The following is a 23,623-nucleotide window of genomic DNA, read 5'->3' on the forward strand; positions in this document are numbered from 1 at the left end:
GATAATTCATCAATCTTAGAACTTGCACAAATAGAATAGGCAATGGTTCTGTTGGAATATTCAAAAATGGAAAGAGTACTTATGAGAGGGGGGGGTGAATCTTAAGTATCATACTTTAGCCAATAAAAATTTTAACTGAAAGTAAATTGCATGCATGTAATTATATCAAATAATCATGAAACTAGACACATGCATCAATAACACTTAACACTGGAATTTGGTAACCCAGAAACCCTCTAGGAATAAGAAGGTAAAACTAGGGTTGGGATGATACCCACAAAAATTACTGCAACAATATTGATTAACCACTTCTGATGGTCTACCTTGTTAAAGGCCTGCCCTGTTAAAGGCTTTACACTGTGTCAATAGTGACCTGGTTAGAGGCTTTCAAACACTTAACATGAAGTGTTCCCTTGTTAAAGGATTTTATCACCTAGTTAAAGGATTTATCGAAATAGCTCTTAAGCTAACCTATCACCATAGGACTTTTATTCTAATACAATTGCTAGAAAGTATTAGGTACAATACACCTAACTGATTACAATCCTTGATTGTTGATTGTAGGCACTTGTTCTACTTTCTTTGATCTGGATCCTTTTGTGATCTGATAATCCTCACTTTTGAAAATAGACTTCCTTGCAAACCCTTGTATATCTTCTCATACCTCTTATCTCTCTTATATTTTACAATGAAGTTTCGTCTTCCTATATAGAAGTCTGATTTTCCTTTACCGCTAAATTCTCCCTCTTCAATTTTAGGGTTTCAAAATTGATTAGGTAGGATATAATGTATCTACCCCATATCTTGTTTTCTTCTTGAAACTTCGCCAGTTGTATCTTAAAAAAATTCTACATGGTTTTCTGTGCCACCAACTCATCATTCTTATCTTCCTTTTAATTCACAAATTTCTAGATAACAACCTTGTCGGCTTAGATCTGGTGAATCTTCAATTTCCTAAATAATACAGCAACTTGATATTATTGAGTTACTGGTGCTCGTCACCTCTGTGTTACTCAGCACCTATACCAGCTCGACACTTGAACTTACTCGACATCTAAACTTCACTCGGCATTTGAACTTCACTTGGCATCTGAACTTCACTCGGCATCTAAACTTTACTTGGCACCTAATCTTCACTCGGCATCTGAAAGTTGCTCAGCATCTGAAGATCACTCAGCACCTAAATACCTTCCTGACTCAGCTTATGTTGTGGCTCAACTTACATGGTGTAGCATGTGATTAAGTGTGTTGGCACTCAATTGTCAAAAACCATTATGAGGGTAACAATCTCCCCCTTTGACATGAGTGACAAAAACACTTAACTGACCTTATAAGTACATTTACTAATCTGATTGGTATGTACATATTGAAAAATTTGATCAAAATTTATGTCTTACAATCTTACAATATATACCTCAAAAATTTTGCAACTCCCCCTAAGTTGATTGCACCTTATCTGTATATTATTTGTATATCAATGCTCCTCCTTTGTATCTATTCTCCCCTTATTAATCTGTATAACTCCCCCTTTACAATCTATATCTCCCCCTTTTTGACACTTATGTCAAAGAGGGTTTAAGGGTTAAGACCATATTTTGCCAAGAATGTGCTATTTACCTCCATAATCATTCTGAGAGCTACATCCCAATTATTCAAAGAAATTTCTAGTGACTTATGCTGGATGGCAGTCTCGACAGCAAGATGAACAAGTCCATCTAATGTAGAAAGATTTGGATCTTTCTTGAGTACATTTTCAGCATATACTTGCTCTTTATGGAGTATCTCTAAATGTGGGGTAATGGAGGACTGGAGTTGTATTACTTTGGCCTTGATATTGGCCTCATCTATTTTTAATACAGCTATTTCTTTGTGAGTGTGAAGTGATTGAGCTAAATGCTTCTCACTTTGAGCTAGATCACTCGGTAGTTGCATGCTTGAAATGTTTAAATTTCTTTCCAAGCTCAGTATCTTTTGGCTAGTTTCTTATGTGAAATATGAAAAATCACACAACTTTTTGTATAGTGAGAATATATTCTAAAGTACCTTCTTCACCTTATCAACGACCTTTGTCAATTCTACTTGTGAAAGTGCGATTTGTCTTGATATTTTCTCGTTCACTTTCCCTTGAAATTTTCTTTCTGACCATTCCATAAGTTTTACATTGGTTTCTAGGTCTTCATTTGTCACCTGGTGAACAATATCTATTAATTTCTCTATGATATGCTTTGACTCATCCGGTGATTACAAACTGAAGGCATCCATAAAGATGTCCTTGATCTCATAAAGCATTTTCTTATTTTTATACTCTTTCCTGAGTATTTCTTGCTTTTTCCTTCTATTTAGTGCATCTTGCACTTCATTGATTTGATCAATGGTTATTGATTTTGAGTCATAGCTCAGTATGACTATCTCTTCATCTAATTCAGGGTCTCCATACTGAAGTACCCTTGCAATTCGGGTAGTGCTGGATGATGGTACTGAAATTTTTAATGGCTTGTGTGAAGGAGTCCCCGAGGTAGGAAAATTTATTAGTGTTTGTATTGCGACCTGTTCTTTAGGGGTTTTTACTATTTCCTCCTCTTTCTGTTTACCATGATCAATTATTGTTATCTGTGGAAGTGCACCTTGTATTTGTGTTGTAGGATCAGATGTAATGGTCTGTCCTGTTTGTTCCTTTCCTTGTTCTACAGCTGCACTTTGCTTTTTCCTTGCAGCATCAATTACACTAGTTGGTATTTCAAATTGACTACTAGTAGTTGTAATTGAAGGTGGTTCTTGTGTATTCACCTTATATTTAACTGTACTTTCTACTAGTTTTTGTAACTCATCTATACTGACCAATACTGATTCTGTACATAATATTGCTTGTTGTGTTGACTGGTCAAGAATTCTTTTCAAATCTTCTGCAGTTAATGGATTGACATTCTGACCAGAAGTATTAGGAACATCAGTAATTGTTATAGTATTTGTAGGTGGAATGGATGCTTGTGGAGGGCTAGGGGGTGGAAATTGTGTGTCTTGCACACTCTGATCTAGTTGCTCCTCCTATTTAGCTATTGCCATTTCATCCTATTTTTGTGTCTCTTCCTCCTCTCCATCTTTCTTTTCTTCTTCCTTCTTCTCTTCTTCTCCCTTCTTGTCTCCTTCCACTTTCTTCTCTTCTTGTCCTTTTTCTACTACTGTCTTCTCTTCTCTTCTTTTTCTCCTCTCTTCTACTAGAACAATAGCTTCTTCCTTGTATTCTTCTTCAAGAAGATCTTCGACCTTTTTGTATAGATTCTTCCATGATTTCATTGTTCTTTGAACAATTTCTTCTATCATATTTTGAAGTATAAAGAATTCCCTGTGTTTGGGTGTAAACCTATTATTATGCCTTTTGACTACATTCTTTACTTGTTCCTTAGTCAAATCTAGCAATATATTGTCTAGGTTTGATTCCCTCATCTCCTTCTCCATTTTTAAGAAAAAATGCCATCTATCTTCTATAATTTTTGACAACTCCATTGGCAATTGACCATCTAGTTCAAGTGGGGTGTACTTGAATTGTGCCATCATTCCATACACTGTTTCTTCTATCTTATTTTTTTCTTCTTTATTAAATTTACTAAACTCAAATTTATTTAAATTATTCAAGTCACTACTTGCAATCCTTTTACATAGGGTATCAACTGATGAATTGCTTACCTCTTCTGTTTTCTCTTCGTCATTAGTGTTAGGTTGAGCCACATACTTTCTTCTTTTCCTCGGCTCTTCTTGAGATTCCTTGACTCATTTCTTCTTGGCAACTTCCTCTTTAGCCTTTTGAGTAGAGGCTCTTGTTGATGCTCATGTTATTGGCTTTTGAGGTGATGGAGTGGCAGCTTTCTTCGTTCTGGGCTTGGTTGAAGTCTGTTCTGTTGCCTTTCTCTTCTTTGGCTTGGCTTCAGTTGGTGCTTCCTTGGCTTCTTCTTCCTCTGCACCTTCCTCCTTGTCTTCTCTGAGACCTTGGGTTAGTTCTATCGGCCCTTGTTCCTGCTCATCTTCATCCTCACTGTCATCTTCTTCTTCTTCTGCCTCAACCTCAATTTCTTTGCCAAACTTCTTCTTGATCTTCTTGACTAATTTATCTTTCATCTTCAAGGTAGAAGCAATTTTTAATTCCATGTTTATTTTTGATCTTACCACATCATAAGTGCCAAAATGTTGTGTATTTCTATTAGCTTCTTCTGCAAGTAGAGCTGTTATTGCTGCAGAGGCCTGATCAACATCAAGTTCATAACCTAGTGGCCTAAGCCATCTTATTCTAGGTATAACTGCTTGTTTGTAAGTATAATCTATATCAAATAAGAAACATATGTCATTTGTATGCTTTTCTACTAATGAAGCTGGTATCCTTGACCTTTTCTTCATGGATTTCTTGAAATCCTCAAAATAACCTATCATTTGGGCATCAAAATTTTCACTATTATTTCCCTTTTGTCACTTCGCAGGGTCTTTGGCCGATCTAGGGTTGGAATACCAGTAACCCTATGAACAATTTTCTTGGTAAATTTTACTGGCCCTAACTCTAACCAAAAAGCTCTGTCATGTATTCGGCTCAAAATTATCCATACCCATTCTATTTCAAAAACAATCGAAAATGCTAGGGTTTTGGTCAATCCTTTTCTTTCTACTATTGAAAACACATTTTTTAGTACTTTGTTTTCACACAGTTTATCATATGCATTATGAATTTCTAAGTCTCCTATGGCACCAATTTTGAAATTGTAACATCTGCGAACATCTTGTACCATAACAACCTTTGGGGGAATGTGGGAGAGAGCTCCGACTGGGTCACTTTTGTAGGCAACTTCGGGAATAGGGCAGAAATTAGGTTGCTTCACTTCATTTGAAATTAACTGGATTTCAAATGACTCTTTTTCTTGGGTTTTCTTTGAACTTGATTCCATTATTGCGAACTAGGGTTTATACAACAAATGGGTATAAAATTTCGTAGCTCGGTACAAACAAAAATACCTTTAGATCGATGAAAAACATGTTGAATGAGCTTGCAATCTGCTTGAAATACTGGATTCTTGCTATGAAGTCACTCAGCTCTCTTTCTTCTCTTTTGTTTCTTGATTGCGATGCGCAAAATTGATTGAAATCGCGATAATATACCCCAATTTTATCGCATTGAATGCTCAACTGCCAACTTGGCTTCTAAAGAAATTTTAACCTAAATCGGCATCCACTAAATTTTCTCTTTACTTGGCTTCCATTAGAGTTATCCAACTCAGCATCAGTTATCAGCTCGGTCACCGTTGGGAGCTCAACATCTTTTTGAGTTTAACTCAAAATCCAAAGGCAACTCGGCATCAACATTTAGTTTTTGTCTTGACATCTTGTTTCATGTAGATTTATACCTTTCTTTAGCTTCTTTTTCTTGGGACTGATGTATGATATAGCTTTGTATATCAGTCATGTGGACTTCTCATGCTTAGTTTGATGAAGTGTGATCACTTGACCTATTGGGTGAAGTGATCCCTCCACTTGATGTGTTGCACTCTTCCTTCTTTTTCTAAGTCTTACTCATTTGCTCCCTTATCTTTTCGACATCAACCTTTTCTTTTTCCTTATTTTCTTCAGTCTTGGGTGCCTTTGATCTTGTAGGACAGTTTTTGCTGATATGACTAGTTTTTAGACAACTGAAACATGTAGTTTGATTCAACCATCTTTTGTAGTTCCCTCTGAAATGTGTTCTTGTGTAGTTCTATGGTATATGTCCATATTCTTCACAATAATGACAATTGTACTTGGTGTTGTAATCCCAATGATGATGACTTTCATTCCCTTCTATTTTTGCTGCTTGATTTGATGTCCACATAGGTTTTGATCTGCATTCAAATGCCCTATGTCCATACTTTTTGCAATTATAACAATTTCCATCAAATCTTTGAGTCCTTGTGACATTGGATCTACAATTTTGTGTCATATGTCCTTGCATGTTGCACTTGTGATAGAAACTTTTGGGTATATTTCATTGATTGAATCTTCTACTCCTGCACACATTAGTTGTATGCCCCTTCTTATTACAGTAATGACAAGTGGGTTTTGAATTCTTACCTTTATCACTTCTTTTTTCAGCATTCTTTGATGATTCTCCAACTTCAGTGCTATTGTATCCTAGTCCTGATGTATCATGGGCAAATTTTGGTGATTTTAGCAACTATTCAAAATACTTGATTGCTTCACTTGATTTGTTGAGATTCTTTGCTACCTCTTTTTCTCTATTCAATTCATTCTGCATTTGTTCATTTTGCATCTTCAAGGTAGAGATCTCAATATCCTTTACATTAAGTTCATGATGAAGGTTCATCATTTGGGCAAGTGTATCCATCTGCATGTTTGAGATCCTTGTTAGTTCAGTACATTTTTCTTCAAGTCTGTTTCCAAGATTCCTTTTGTCATTTTCCATCATGACCTTATCATCAACTGCTCTTTTCTTTTGTTTAGTAATTTCACATATCATTATAGCCTATGATTCATGTTCCATATTGAGAGTTCTTATCTCTTCTACTTGAATTTTATTTTTCTCCATTAGTTCTACTATTGCTACATCAAACTCTTTAGTGTCTCCACTAGAAAATATGTTGGTGGTATCAATCTCCTTGTAGTGTATATCATTTTCAGCTATGGCTAGATCCTTCCATTTTTTTAATGAGTTTCTCAACTTGTTTTTGAATTCCTCCTGGCTATGCAAAGCAAGTTGCACATCTATCACCTGATTTTCAATGATCTTTCCATGTTTGAAAGCTTCCATCATAAGTATCATACTTTAGCCAATAAAACTTTTAACTGAAATTAAATTGCATGCATGTAAGTATATCAAATAATCATGAAACCAGACACATGCATCAATAACACTTAACACTGGAATTTGGTAACCTAGAAAACCTCTAGGAATAAGAAGGTAAAACTGCGGTGGGGATGATACCCACAAAAATTACTGTAGCAATATTGATTAACCACTTCTAATGGTCTGCCCTGTTAAAGGCCTGCCCTGTTAAAGGCTTTACATTGTGTCAATAGTGACCTGGTTAAAGGCTTTCAAACACTTAACATTAAGTGTTACCCTGTTAAAGGATTTTATCACCTAGTTAAAGGATTTATCGAAACAGCTGTTAAGCTAACCTATCACCATAGGATTTTAATTCTAATACAATTGCTAGAAAGTATTAGGTACAATAAACCTGACTGATTACAATCCTTGATTGCTGATTGTAGGCACTTGTTTTGCTTTCTCTGATTTGGATCCTTTTGTGATCTGATAATCCTCACTTCTGAAAATAGACTTCCTTGCAAACCCTTGTATATCTTCTCATACCTCTTATCTCTCTTATATTTTACAATGAAGTTTCGTCTTCCTATATAGAAGTTTGATTTGCCTTTACCACTCAATTCTCCCTCTTCAATTTTAGAATTTCAAAATTGATTAGGTAGGATACAATGTATCTACCCCATATCTTGTTTTCTTCTTGAAACTCTGCTAGTTGTATCTTAAAAATGTTCTACATGGTGTTCTATGTCACCAACTCATCATTCTTATCTTCCTTTTAATTCACAGATTTCTAGATAACAACCTTGTTGGTTTAGATCTAGCAAATCTTTGATTTCCTAAATAATGCAGCAACTTGGCATTATTGAGTTACTGGTGCTCGACACCTCTGTGTTACTCGGCACCTATACCAGCTTGGCACTAGAACTTACTCGGCACTTGAACTTACTTGGAATCTGAACTTCACTTGGCATCTAAACTTAACTTGGCATCTGAACTTCACTCGGCATCTAAACTTTAGTCGGCACTTGATCTTCACTTGGCATCTGAAAGTTGCTTGGCACCTAAAGATCACACAGCACCTGAATACCTTCCTAAGTTGGCTTATGTTGTTGCTTGGCTTACATGGTGTAGCATGTGATTAAGTGTGTTGGCACTCAATTGTCAAAAACCATTATGAGGGTAACAGATTCTACTTAGGAATCTTACATCATCTTGTTTAATGGTGCTAATCACCATGGGCTTCCCATTATAAACTACCTTAGTGTCACTCTCAACCTTCTTCTTAACCAGTTTCTCACCTATAGGTACACTTCCTTTTTTGTAAAGACCAATTACCTTATGAATAAGGTCGACCAAAATGTCAAGTACATTGTCTTCGATCCGCAATTTTCCATCATGAATTCTACTTAGTATGATCTGAGTCCATTCTTCATTTTCCAATTCTTGGTAGAAGTCATATTTGAATAGGTATAGTTCTTTCAAATGTTCAAATCTAGGCTTTACTGACATATCATGGTTAAAGACAATTTCCATATCTTTGTTCATATACTCTCTCCTAATAGTTTCAAACTTTCTATTTAGATAACTTCCTACATCTTCCAAATACACTACATTGTTTAGAGTAATAGGTAATGTTGAATTAAGGTTTCCTTCTATGGGTTTCATAGAAACAACCTTCAATTTTGGTCCCTCCTCATTCTCAACACTATGAACTACTGAAATATCCATGATTTTATCAAATATAAACTTTATCGAAGAAATTCTATAGAGAATCAACAAAATACATCTTTCTAAAATAGGGTTTAGTTCAAAATCACCTTCTCAAGTCACTTCTAAGTGCTCTATGCTTCTGATGTGATTGCAATGAAGTGGTAATCAAGTCTATACTCCATTTTATTCATTCAATTTGAACTTGCATTAATTTCATACTTTTCAAGCACAAAAAAGCCATCAATTACATTCTAAAATCAAATATCTGCTTGAAATCTTTGTTCAATCTTTAAATGCTAACTAAGGATTACCCTAACTTCCTTGCATCATGACAATGCTCCAAGGAACTTTTCTCCATGAAATTCATTGTAAAAGCATAGTTTTCATCTTCTACTATAGAATTATCTTTCTTTGTTATAATAGTAACTCTTAATTCCTTCATAACAAGTTTCAATAAGCTCCAAATTGCAAGCGAGCTTAGCTACAGTCTAAACTTATCTTGAAACACCTTTTCTGATGGGGACACAACCCAAAAACAAAATGGACACAACAGAAAGGGAAGATTATATTAATTGCAAAAATAAGCTAGTACGAATAGTATAGGAAAATAAACTTTGAAACATGGCCTAAGGGCTTACAATAGCATAAATCTAGAGATAATTCCTCCTCTCAAACTCCACTCCAAACTGCCTTTTACAATGCCAAAAATCTCCTTAAATAGACCCTAGAGGGTTAAGGACTAGGAGTACATTCTAGAAAGTGCTAGTAGGCACCCACTGACCAAATAGAAGGTTCCAGAAGCTATGGTAGAAGTCAGCACAAATCTAGAAGAATCCAGAAATGGTAACCGAACTTTCAAGAGGCATAACTTTTGAACCGTAGCTTCGATTGACTAATCGTTTACATTTCTAGAAAGCTCTCGAAGCGCTCTATAGCCTTACGGAAAGCTTTGCTCGTCCCCCATTTTTTGGCCCTTTTTGAGGTCATTTAATGCCCCTAACCTAACTTTGAAGCATTCTTAGGAGGTCTCCACAACCTAAAAAACTACAATAACTTTCAAACTGTCGGGCCTATTGACCTGATTCTTTTTCTAGAATGCTCTAAATCAGTATTGCATTCATCTGGCCAATTCACACCTTCTAGGTCACCAAAATGATGGACCAATTACATGATCCTATTTTTTTGGGATTTTCAAACATACTGATAGTGGAACTGTGAGAGTTGGAACCTTTATTTGACCCAAATGTGTATCCAAAAATGAAAACACATGAAACAGAAACTAAGTCTAAGTATATTTTGTTGGGTGACACAGGATTGCCCTTATACCTCTGGGTGCTCCTGCATCATTTTACCGAGTTTTCTACCCATAGCCTAATCTCTAAATGAATTTTCAAATTCTAGTGTGGTGATTGAAATTAATTCAACTTAGTTGAATCAAACTCAATTACTGGCTTCAATTTTCTTGTCTCTGTATCATCTAACTTTTCTTCAAAAATATTCAATCCCTTTACAAATTCCTCATTATGTTCTTCTTGAAGTTCACTAACTATATTTCTTTGATCTTCGTTATCTTTGCTAGTGCCTTAGTTCCTTTCATGGTTCCTTCTAAAAATTTTGACGTTTCTTCCATCATTCCTTTTATTTTCAAAGTTTCTTCGATTTTTCCTTCTATCTCCAAAGTTTCTGTCCATTCTACATTACTTTTCTATATGTCTGAAGTTGTTGCATAACTAACATACTAGAGTTTTGCTTCTAGGATTCTTCTAATAAATAGGTGCATGACAATTCTGAGCTATGTGTCCAAAGTTGTTACACTTATAACACATGATCTTCCTTCTTTCTTCATAAGATCTTCCTTCTCTTGATGTCCTCTCATTATATCTTCTTCTCTCTATAGGACTAGTATTTCTAGACATCCTACTATTCCTTCTATCATTATCATATTTAGGTTTCCTACAATCAATTGCTTTATGACCCATACCATGATAATTATGACAAGAAAAATCTATAACATGATTAAATGACTTATTTGTACAATCTTTTTTCATATGAACTATTTCATTACATGAAAAAAACTTACATATAAATTCATACTTGGTTTCCTTAGGAGATTTAGCTTGCTTTGGTTCATCCAATATGTAATGCTAAACAAAAATAATAACCATGCATAAAGAGAAGTCATAACACCATATTTTGTTAACTAGGGAAACCCTAGCCAAGGGAAAACTCTGATGGGGATGATACCCATTAGATAATATATTGATATATATGTTCCTTGTTAGAGGATGGACCTTGTTAGGACCTAATGAGAAACTTTAGTTTAGAGAGTCCTTGTTAGGAGACTTTGAATCCCTATTAGGAGTTGTAGTACAGTGGATGCAAGATGAGCCCATTGCCCAAACATGGACTTCCAATTACAAGAAGAGCTCATTGCCCAAACAAGTAATTAGTCTTCAGGTATATAGGTGTTGTAACTTCTTTCTTGACTAATCTGTGACCTCAGCTTGATCTCAGATCACAAAATCAAGTTCTCAAAATGTCACATATATCACTTCACATTAATTTTTGCATATCACTTAATACAATACAATTGCACACTTCTTTTTGCAAGATGTCCTTTGCATAAATACCATTCCTTTTGAGAAATTTCTACTAGGTCAGCTAAGACCATAATATACTTTTTCAACTTAGATAAAACATCTAGGATGTTATCCCTAATTGGTCAAGTAATTATTTTGTAAACAAATAATTCCCTTACCTTTAATTCTGCTATTTTGCTTCACTGGTAAAATGTGAATATCTATTTTTTGTCCTATCTGTAATGATGTTTGAGGTTATATACATCATCATCAATATGTATACTATCACCATATAACTTTTCTAGTCATAATATGACATCAATAAGAAGTTGCATACAAAAAAATACACTGTTGTAAACCAATTTCATACTTAGACAATTTTCAGAGTACCAGAAGCTAAGTATCTTTATTTCCAAGGTTTTCTATAGGCATGTACATCATGTGTTGCAATTACATATCTTAATTAGCTAGTTGTCAACAAAACCATAAAATGGGAAGGTGAGCCTATTGTAGCTTTTCAAGAAATTAAAACTACTATTAAAAATGCACCAATCCTTAGAACTGTAGATTATGCAAAGCCAATACATATTTTTTCATTTGCATCTTTCCACACCATAGCAAGAGTTTTGCTAGAAATGAATGAAGAAGGCTATGAACAACCAATTTCATTTTTAAGAAAATCCCTTCAACTTGTTGAACTGAAATATGAAATTAATGAGAAGCAAGCATATTCACTTGTCAAAGTTGTCAAAGCTTTTAGATTCCACCTAGTTAGTGCTACTATTATTGGGTGAAAGTTGACAACATACATGGCTCTATCCAGTGGCTTATATTGGGTGAAAGTTGATCGTAAGGCAAATTTTTTTTGCAAATCAGAACTCGGAAGGCACCGATTTGCAACTGGGTATGATCATTTTATTTGATCTAATTATTAATTTTTTTAATTTTTATCTCTACATTTATTTTCTAATTTGCTATTTTCAGAATTTTTCAGAGAAATTTTTTTGGCCAAACTAGGCAATAACACCTGGCTCAGCTCTATAGTTGTGGTTGGAGGAATATTTCTCTATTAATTTATCCCAGGGTTTTATTTTTTTTAAATTTAGGCAATATCTACCCTAGCCATACTGTATGTGTGAACACATTGAGCCATGCCTCTTCAACCACTCAACATCATTCATTATGGAAAAAAACTCTTCACCAACCTATGCTTTTAACTTCCATCTACTAAGGCTTCTTTTTAAATAGCGCATCAAGCACTTCACCCATGAATGTGGGACTATTGCCTAATATACGACGATCAAAATTAATCTCGATACCCATTGCGTTCAAAACCCTAGTGACATTAATAACTTTAGCATCAACCTCTATTTGGCCTTGCCACACATGGTAGTTTTTAATTTAATCCTACCCCTCAACTGGTCCTATCACATGGCTCAATCTGCTGAATCATCCTCCAGATCATTCGCCCAGTCAGCGACATGTGTCGATGGAGTCTGCTCTACTGCCTTCCTACATCAGTAGCTTCATTAGCGTCCAACATTAGCATAGTCAATGATCCTACTTGTTGCCATGTGTGCATAGAGTCATCTGCTATACTCTGCCATGGAAATATATTTCGTACATTTTGTACAGTACAAAATCCACATCATCTACCACATTATCAGAGGTCCCAAATTTTGCTAACATCATCTAGTGCATATGATTAAAATAGATGCCTATCGAGATGTCAAAACATGCCAAATTACAACTACTGAGATGGTTGTATGACTATCAAATTTAACCTCGTAATTCACTGACGCAACCCCTCTCCAGATTGATTTTGGTTTTTTTAGTCCAACTTCAAGAGGCCGTAACTCGCACATCCAGACTCCAAATCAGGTGCAATTTTTTTTGAAATTGGGTAAAATTTTCTAAATTTTTTAGTGGTGTAGCTATTTTTTGTTTTGGTTGATGAAATGTTCAAAATTTTCATTTTTTGGTGATTGTACCTAGATAATCTTGGATTTTACAACTTCAAATGCTTCGTACAGGCACATCTAGAGTCGAAAAGGGTTCTATTTTTTTTGAAAGTGCATATTTTTTGTCTACTTTCCAGATCTAGTATCAGATTGTAGTGTTGTGTGGAAAAAATTGTCACTTTCAGCAATAGGGCCTTTCATTGCTTTGTAATGCTTTAGAATTGTAGCACTTTGTAAAGTTTTAGATTTGTAGTCCATTAAGAGATTGTAACAAGAAAAATCAGAAGTCCACCAAGGCCAAAATTGGCAAGTGGCCCATTTTAATCGCACTACTGATAAATTTCCCAAAGCATCTATTTTGGGGGGGTTTCTTGATTTAGTGAAAAGGGGGGGGGGGGGGTGTTCTTGGTGTTGTGTTCTCTCTTTTACACACTTTTCTTTCATTTTCTGCATTATGGGCAACTTTAAATTTCCTAAATTAACTCCTAATAACTATGCTTCATGGTCAATCAAAATGTTGTATCACTTAATGCATAATGGAGTTTCACAATATGTAGATAGTACTCTTTCTAAACTAGTAGGTGATAATGTATCAATAAATAAAATTTCTAATTGGGTAGCAATGGATAGGAAAGCCCTAGGTGATATATGTTTGGGGGTAGATGATAAAATCATGTATCAAATTAAAAAATATACTACATCCAAGGAAGCTTGGGATACCCTCGAAAGCCTTTATGAGAAAGTGTCTGAAGAGGATGTATTCAAAATTGAAGATGAGCTTGTATCCTTAGATCCTAAGTCATATGACTCCATATAGGACTTCATCATCAAGGTGAATGAATTAAGGATGAAGCTTACTAATTGTGGGAGTTCTATAAAAGATGACAGATTGATCTATCTCATCCATAACAAGCTGCCATCAGAATATTCCACATTTGTATCTTCTTTTAACACCTCAAAGACTACCTTAGGGTTTGCCTACAAAAAATTCACTTTTGATGAATATGCAAAACTATTGGATGATGAAGAAAAGAAGTTGAAATCAATGGGGATTCTCAAAACACCTTAATCCAAAGCATTGGTGGCCAATGAGGGTTCTCAAAATTCAGCTGCACAATCTTCAAATAAAGGAAAGGGTAAGAAGAACTAGAAGAAAGACAAATCTAAGGATGTGGAAAAGAAAACACCACAATACAATCAACAAGGCAAGTCCTCAAATTCCAACAAGAAAGGGGACAACAATAAGGAGAAGAAGAAGTGTGCTTATTGCAAGAAATCAGGTCATGAAGAGCATGAGTGTTATCTCAAGAAGATTGATGAATTAACCAACATCATGAAGAAACATAATGTTCCATTGCCTAATGCTTACAAGGATAAAGGGTCTTCTTCAAATTCAAAGGGAAAAGTGTAAGCATTCATGGCAAATGCAAACCCTTCGAAGGAATGGATATTTGACTTAGGTGCCTCATATCACATGGGTTCTTCAAAGGAGGATTTTTCTTCATTGAATCACTCAAAGGTACAACACATCTTCATGGGGAATGATAGTAAAATGGAAGTTGAAGAAAAGGAAATGTGGAGATGGAAAATGGAGAGTTTCAAGAGGTTCTCTATGTTCCAAACCTAAGTTCAAATCTCCTATCAATCTACCAAGTCACTCACTTTGGAGATAGACATAGAGTTGAGTTCCTTCTAGACTCATTAAAAGTGCATAGTCTTAGAGATGATTCCTTGGTTGCAGTGGGAAAAGTGAATGATCACAAGAGGTTGTACTCTTTCTCTCACTTTGTACCCAAGTCTTCTTCAAAGGCCTTGTTATCACAATCTCATTCAAACATGCAATTATGAGATGAGTGGTATGGTCATCTTGACTATCACTACCTTCAGCAACTTTGCACATACCACATGGTGAAAGGTCTACCTCAAATCAACTTTTCTAAGGGTGAGTGTTCAACAAATTTAGTGGATATGCATCTAGAGGGGAAGTTACAAAGAGGAAATCCTTCAAGAGCAACAGGTGTTCTACAAATGGTTAATGTGGTATTAGCAGGTCCTTTTGTACTCAGCCAAGGTCACTACATACTCACTTTTTTTGATGACTTTTCAAGGTTCACTTGGGTCTACTTTCTTCATAGTAAGAATGAAGTGTTGGAAAAGTTTCTAGACATCAAGACTCATGTTGAATAGAAATCTAGGAAAGCCATCAAAGTACTCCAAATGGAAAATGCTAGCATGGATGTGAACAGAAGACTTAAGGACTTTTGCAGACATGAGGGCATTGATCTTTAGACTCCACTAGCATTCAGTTTGCATAACACAAATGTTGCAACATTAAGGATCCGAACTCTTAAGTCTATGGAAAGTTGCATAATTCATGCCAAGTCTCTTGATCCATCATTAGAAGTCAAAGCAATCTCTAGTGCCACTCACATTCTTAATCGTTCTTCTCATCCCGCTTTAGATGGAAAAAATCCTTTTGAGGCATGGTGTGGTAGAAAACCTATTGTGACACACTTTAGAGTCTTTGGTTGTCTTGCATGGGCAAAGAGATCTTCCAAGGGATGCAAGGCACAATCATCTTGGCCTTGTACCTTCATTGGTTAGGAAGATAGTGTGAAAGCATACAAACTTCTAGATCCTGAGACACATCAAATTTTTGTGGAGAAGGATGTATACTTTGAGGAAAGTTCTCCAAGCTTGTCCTCTACTCCTGTTCGCACATCATACAGTGTGGAAACTGATAGTGATTTCAGCGATAGTGCTTCAACCAATTTAGACATGTCAGGTTTTATCAAAAATTGTAGCATGAGGTCACTTCATCAGTTCAGTCCACATGCATACATTGCCACAGTGATAGGTCTAGAACAAAAGGGTACATCTAGTCTTTTAGATACAGGTTTAGTGATAGATTTGGGGGGAAATATTCATGATCTACCTCTTCTTCTTCTTGATGTAGAATTACCTTCTTTAGTTGTCACAAGGGTTGAATCCAACTCTCTTGTTCATTCTCTACATGATCGATCCTTACAAGTCGAAGTGATTGTGGATACTTATGATCAATAGTTACAGCAGGGTTCTTCATCAGTTGCAGAGACAGACAGTTCTTTGGGACAAGTTCTTCAGTTAGTTGAGTAGGTTTTAGAGACATCACTTATTCATGGGATTCTTTCTACACATAGTGAAAGCGTCTCATTTGTATGCTTGGCATTGTTTCTTCCTAAGGGGAGGAACACCATTTTGCAGTCTTGGATCAGCTTCTTCATCAAAGCAATCACTATTTGGCATTCTTCTTTTGGGTGGGGAGCCCATCCTATCTCTCTTCCTCTTCTCATCATTCTCTTATGTATATACTAGATGTATGTCATAATGGGGGGGGGGGGGGGGGGTCTTGATTACTCCATCCATCCATGCATCCCTATTTATCTCTCTTTTTGGGGAAGTGTTTTTCCCATGAGGTTTTCCCTCTTTCCCCACTTTATGGGAGATTGCATATCATTATGTACATGGGTACCTAACATGGCCTAGTAGCCGGGACCCATCCTGCATATCATCCTAGATTTCGTAAGCTTAAGGGCATTCCCCTAAGTTGCACTTAAGGGGGGGTGTTGGTGTAAATAAGTATTTACTTATTACACTTACTTAAGTTTTACTTAGGTTAATGTATTATTTAATTATTATGCATTATTTTATTATTATTTTAGGTGAGACACTTAGGAGTTTGTGTACTCTCATTGAGTTACGCAACTCTAGTTATGCACATGGTGTCTACAACATAGGAGTATGCATCATTCACTGAGTTGTCATGTTGACAACACAGTTATCAGCACTCTTCATTTAGTACATGTTGTCTACTCCACTAATTTGCATGCTACACCATTGTAGGCTTATCTTCACATCATCGCACTTAATCTTGTGCTCCATGGAGGATAATGTATATCTGGTGGACATGTGCCTAGTTGTATGACATATCATGATGCTAACTTCTATGCATTCTAGAAGGTCTCCTAAGGCCTTTATATTCAAGCACTCCTAGTGTACTCTTAATCTAGTTATTTGAATGAATATCATCATTCTAATCATACTCTGTCTATTTTGGTCTACTATGTGCTTGTGTTGAGTTTTTTAGTTCTTGGGTGAATTTTGGCCTAAGCCAAATTCTTACAAGGTTTTTTATTTTATTTATTACTAGTTTACTAGAAAGCAACCTAACTTGATTATTTTGCCCTTGCCCAGTTGGAATTTTTTCCCTCGTAAGATATTCTAATATCCTAAGGATCATGTCTTTACTCTATCATTGAGAAATTTCTTAAATCCATGATCAATTTTGACCTTTACCTAGGTTTTTATTCATGTAGGAGATCACATGTGATTTTCACATTTCCATCAAATGATACGATCTTATGATCAGGGTTTCAAGCATCTATTCATAAACCTAAGTTTTCCATCTCCCAGTGTTGAGAAGTGAAGTCTAGTAAAGGATCATAAAGGTGAATTCTAGGTCTCCCAATGTTATGATACATAATGTAATTATGGCATTGTGAAGGTTTGTTATGAGGTATTTTATCATATGATTGTCCCAATAGCGTATCATCATAAGTTCTTTGTGATGCATAATGAGTGATATGATCTTACAATGAGTTAAAATGTGTATAAGCATAAAGGTTTTCAATTAGTCTTTGAAAGATATGAAGATATGGAGATCATGAAATCAGAAGAAAGGAAAGTTTGAAGTTAAGTGATACAATGTTACGATAAAAAGATGACCATGAGATTGTAAAAGACTTAACAGGGAACTTCTAACCATACAAAGACAAGGAGAGCATAAGATCATAATACATCAAGAACTAAGGATGTAAAGGGTTATGATTTTATTAAATGGGTTCAAGCACATAATCATAAATAAATTGAAACACATGGCAATTGAATCTTTCAAAGCTATGAGGAATAGTAAGTTGTAGGATTGTAGGAGAAAACAATGAGGGCTTCCAAAGCCACAAAATATAGGTGAGCATATGGTCATAAGATATAACATAAATTGAATCCAAGAGTCTCTAAAGTTATGACAAAGGGGAGACAACAACCAACGTATGATTGGGAGATAAAAATAGTAGTTAAAGGAAAATGTCTAAAGTCATGACAAGTGTTAGTTGACTACAATCAAGAGATTGTAAGATAAGAAAAGACAAGGCCCAATGCTATGCAAAGTTGTGGTCGTATGATCTTAAAAATTTATGTTCAAGGGAAAGAAGCTATGAAAAGGTCTTTTAACCACTAAGCATAAGATTGTAGCTATTAAGAAGACATTTTAGTTGATCCACCGATCTTATGAGAAAATGCTAAGCGTAAGTTCGCAGCACCAAAAGAAGACATAGCTTTCAATGTTCAAATCTTACAATATGTTTTGGGTCATAAGATCATGAGAAATGTAAAAGTCTTCTTCCAAGATATCAAAAAATGGTAATTTGAAAGATCATAAAGGCCAAATTCCAATCTTAAGAGAATATGAAGGGTTTGAATTTTGAATGAATCCTAAGCTCGTAAACCCTAAGTTTGACATGAAAAAGAAATTTTTTATTTTTTGAGCTGGGAAAGCAAAGAAATCCCTCTGTTAATAAAATTTGAGAAAAGTATATGGAATGCAAATTTGGATAATTATGTTGATACTACACTAAGGTGACATAAAAAACTAAGTTTAAGGCTTGTGCATGAAAGAAGTTCAATGCATAGAATCAGTTGATGAAATGCCTACAACATAAAGACATTCTCAGAGGCTAGTTATAGATTATCATTTGCAAAAAGAGAGAATCTATAGCAGTTGCAGAGTTTTCAATGTGAAGGATTTATAGTTTTCGGAGCTAGTTACAATTTTTTTCAAAATCATAATTTTCAGCTAGCATGCAGATAAAGAAGTGGAAGAAATCTAGGCTATAGATATGGAAATCACTGAGATTTCTACTTCTAAGGGAGGAAAAAATCGACCAAGAAAGCCAAATAAATTGGTAGATGAGTGGATAATTTTTTTCCTAGACTCCTCAAATGCTATCTCTACAAATGACTACAAAATTAGGTGCCCATATGCCTTTTTCATAGATGTTATATGCCCTAGTGTTAATGATATGAGATATTTAGGTACTTCTATCATAATAGAATGGATAAAATCCCTAACTCCAATCCATGGAAGAAAAATCTAACAAAGCTCATCTTTCTAGAAGTATTTGTGAATGCTGATTTGGTAAAATCCCTTATTAATTCATATAATCTACCTACAAAATCATTCCATAGGACTAAAAAAACCATTCTATGCACATTAGATTGTGCTTCTTTCATTGAAGCCTTTGGATTAGATGGTGCAATGAGTGAACAATTAGATCTGGTTGACCTTCAACAAAAGTTTGAAAGGAATACCAAACCTTATACTAGGAGATCAATGATGCAACACATACCAGTGCACCTCAAGAAGGTTAGAGACTATCCAAAGAAAGTAGAGAAGATGATGCCCCTAGATAAGTTCATTGAATATTTTTTGAAGACAGTGTATGGTGTCCACAAGGTGGTATGCAAAGATGGATCTGATATTATATATGTGGTAGAGTACATTGTAGCTAGAGATGTATAAGATGCATACCATGATGAGAGTATGACTATGTGGACTATATCTTGGAGAGGATGAAGGAAAATGTTGGGCTATCACAAGCAGGAGAAATGGGGATTTTCAAATTGCATCATTACTCATTACTAAAGTACTTGATCTTATATAAGAATGTGGGGTATGTTAGCCTAGAGTTAATTGATCAAACATCTGATGCTAATGGAGAGTTGCCACTTCAGCTATGGATATGGGTACTAGATAGATTCTATCACTACTTTGACTCTATTTCCTTTTTCAATAATTTTAGTTGTGTTATTATCATTAGATGTTAGACCCTAGCTACTTTAGGGCTCCTAAGATATTGATAATTCTTTTGAGACCATCCCTCCTCCCTAAAAATAACAGATTAGATTACAATTGGGGATATATTTTCTTATTTCTAGCTTTTTCCCTCATAAGAATCTATGGTTTGCCTCAACCACCCCACATATTTCCCAAATATATCCCTCCTAGACTAGCCATCATTGAACTCATGTGGTAGTTGTTCATGGTTGATTGAGAATACCTAGGGCCTAAAGTGCATAAGGCGACCTTTTTGTGTAGATGTTTTAGAATAGGAAACTTTTCAATTGTAAAAGAATTCTTAGACCAGATCCATTCTCTTGTCCCCCACTATTATTTGTCAACTACTCCCTATAGAATGTATGATGCAGATAATTACGCAAGGAATGCCCTAAAAGAAATTAGGAATTATGTGTTACCAATTACAAAGGAATTACCACATGAGGACCCAATTCTAAACATTGTAGTTGAAGGGGAGGCTGCTCAAAACTTAGCTAAATTTGATGATGTTTTGAGGTTATAGAATGAAATGAAGAAAGCATACCTATATTTTAAGAAGGAAATTGGCGAATGATCATGTTGAGATCATGGCACAAATACCTATAGGGCCGATTGGAGAGGAGGAAAGGGTAAATCTCGATAGCTCATAACTAGATGTAACCTTGCAAGTTGAAGAAGATGATTCCGTTAAAGTGTCATGGGTTACCAAGAGTAACAAGAGACGAAAAGTGGTCCACATACTTCAAAGGGTGAAATAGAGGACACTTTAACTTATGCCTAGAAAAAACTAGTATTTTTCTTATCTAAGTCAAAGTTATATTTAGGACATGATCAATATAGCAGAGAACTCTTTGAATGATCATGAGTTAATTGTAGCTAGACTATTAGATTCCATAATCATTCAAGATCAGTATTTTGTAGTTTTGGTGCTCAAAATTTCATTCCCATTTTAAGTGTCTATTTCTAATTTTGGATCACATTGAGCCCCCTATGAATGCTTTTTGTGCATATGTAACTAGTTGTCATTTCAAGACTTAGGTGGTGTTTTAGTTGTTTAACACCCTTCATTTGACATATGCATATGTTTTGAATTGATAAACTAACATTCTGAGCCATTTCGTGAAGTCCTATTCTATGTAATTTCCAAATCTACATTTTTCCCTGTGTCAAATAGTGACAGGAGGTTGTGTTTGCAAATGAATATCTTGCACCCAATAATGTCTCATAAATTGCCACTTTGTGATTGTTTAGTGTCCATTATAGAGAACCTATATTTCATATTTTGAGTCATTTTGAATATGTTTGACTAGGTTTTGAATCCCCCAAAGTCGGTCATTTATTGTTTTCATACATTTGCAAATTGTGCAAAAGGTGTTTCAAATGCCCTGTTTGACAAGTTATAACTATTGACTAGTTGACCCAAATAAGAAAATTCCTTTTGCATCATATTCTAGGGGTTAGAGAATTTCTACATTCCTAATTTGAGCTTATGATGTGTCTATTTGATTAGTTTTCAAATGCAATTATGTTTGTAATTTATAAAGTTTCACTAGTGTCAAGAAAGGTAGATTGGTCAGTACCCTTGTTTGTCATGTCATAACTCCTAATCCATGTTAGGTGAGATCAAATGGATTTTTCCTTTGCATTCTACACTAAAAATAATTCAAGTGTGCCAATGTTCAAGCCTTGAGAAATCTATTTGCACACTTTCCTAGGTTAATTCCATTTGCAAAAAATGCTTTTCTACAATTGCTTTTAGTCTGCAAATCAGAGTAGCCCACTTTGACCGCTCACCATTTGTGCCCAATTATTCATCATGAGCCTAAATCATAGAATTAGACTCTCCTCATGACATTGAGTAAATGCCCCAGTTTTTGTCACCTCAAGTACCCGTTTGCCCAATTTTCAAAGCTCAAACCAAACACAATTTTCAATTTTTTGACATGTTTGTTTGCAGGTGATTTTAAGTAACTTCGAAGGTCAATATCTTTTGACTAAGAATTCATCATGAGACAAGATTGGATAGGTTAAGAGTATGTGGAACAAATAATCAACATGTCTAATTTATGAGCTCGATCAGGTCTTTGTGTCATTTTTTAAGGCCAGTCAAAGGACCTCCTGGCACCAAGTTGATAAGTTGTAGAAAGAGGTAGATATTGTTCTCTTTGATGGTTTCCTTGCCATAGTAGTAGTTCCTAGTGGTGCTTCTACTAGTGTTTGTGAAGCATTGGAGCTTTGTGATAGAGGAAAGGACTATTTTGGAAAAGGTGTTTCAAAGGTTGTGTCAAATGTCAATACAATTATTGGACCTGCTCTTATTAGCAAGGATCTAGTTGATCAGACTGGAATTGATAACATCTGGTAAAAAATCTTGATGGAACCCAAAATGAATGGGGCTGGTGCAAATAGAAGCTTGGAGTAGATGCCATATTGGCAGTATCTCTGGCTATTTGCAAAGCAAGGGTTCATGCAAAGAAAATTCCACTTTATCAGCACATTGCTAATATTGCTGGCAACAAGAATTTAGTGATGCCTATACCTGCCTTTAATGTCATCAATGGAGGGTCACATGCAGGCAAAAAACTTGCAATTTAGGAGTTAATGATCCTTCATCTAGGAGCTTCTTCATTTAAAGAGGCCATGAAGATGGGCTTAGAAGCATACCACCATTTGAAGGTTGTGATCAAGAAGAATTATGGTCAAGATGCAACAAATGTTGGTGATGAAGGTGGCTTTGCTCCAAATATTTAGGAGAACAAAGAAGGGATAGAGCTACTGAAAATTTCCATTGAGAAGGTTTGATACACTGGCAAGGTTGTCATTGGTATGTATGTTGCTACATCTCACTTTTATGGTCAGGATGAAACATATGATTTAAACTTCAAGGAGGAGAATAATGATGGTCACAATAAGATATCAAGATCTAAGCTGATCAAGCTATATGCATCATTTTTTGATGAATATCCAATTGTATCAATAGAGGATCCATTTGATCAAGATGATTGGGAACACTATTCCAAATTCATAGCTACCACTGGAGAGAAGGTTCAGATTGTTAGATGATTTATTGGTGACTAATCCAAAGTGTGTTGAAAATATGATTAATGAAAAATCATGCAATGCTCTTTTGTTGAAGGTGAACCAAATTGGTTCAGTAAGTAAGTGTATTGAAGCTATAAAAATGTCCAAGCAAGTAGGATGGGGAGTAATGACAAGTCATTATAGTGGGGAAACTAAAGACACCTTCATTGCAGATCTAGCAGTGGGATTGTCTACGGGCCAAATAAAGATTTGGTGCTCGATGTAGATCTGAGTGACTTGCCAAAAATAACTAGCTTTTACGAATTGAGGAGGAATTGGGGTCAACTGCTATCTATGTAGGTGCAAATTTCTACAAACCTATAGAGCCATAATAAAACAATGAATGCAATATGCAATCAGTATCCCTTTAAAAGTTTTGTTGTTGAGCAATAGAAGAATGTCTCACAATAAGAAAGATGTATTAGCTTTGAATAAAATGGGCAGCATGAATATACAAAGTCATAGGTTAAAAGCAACCTAGACATGGTAGAAGAGAGGCTCCATGCACAACAAGAGTCTGCAAAAGGAAGAGTTCACTACATAAGGTTGTTGCATAAATGTA

The 23,623-nt window shown here is 35.3% G+C and overlaps 1 pseudogene; it reads left to right on the top strand.

Moving 5' to 3' along the window:
* The window catches only part of LOC149560666 (enolase 1-like), a 57,844-nt pseudogene extending 34,451 nt beyond the window's left edge, over positions 1 to 23,393 (top strand).
* Positions 23,394 to 23,623: the final 230 nt, after the last annotated feature.

Source organism: Cupressus sempervirens, chromosome 4 (assembly GCF_028749045.1).
Source record: "Cupressus sempervirens isolate cs-2001-9-10 chromosome 4, ASM2874904v1, whole genome shotgun sequence".
Lineage (NCBI taxonomy): Eukaryota > Viridiplantae > Streptophyta > Pinopsida > Cupressales > Cupressaceae > Cupressus > Cupressus sempervirens.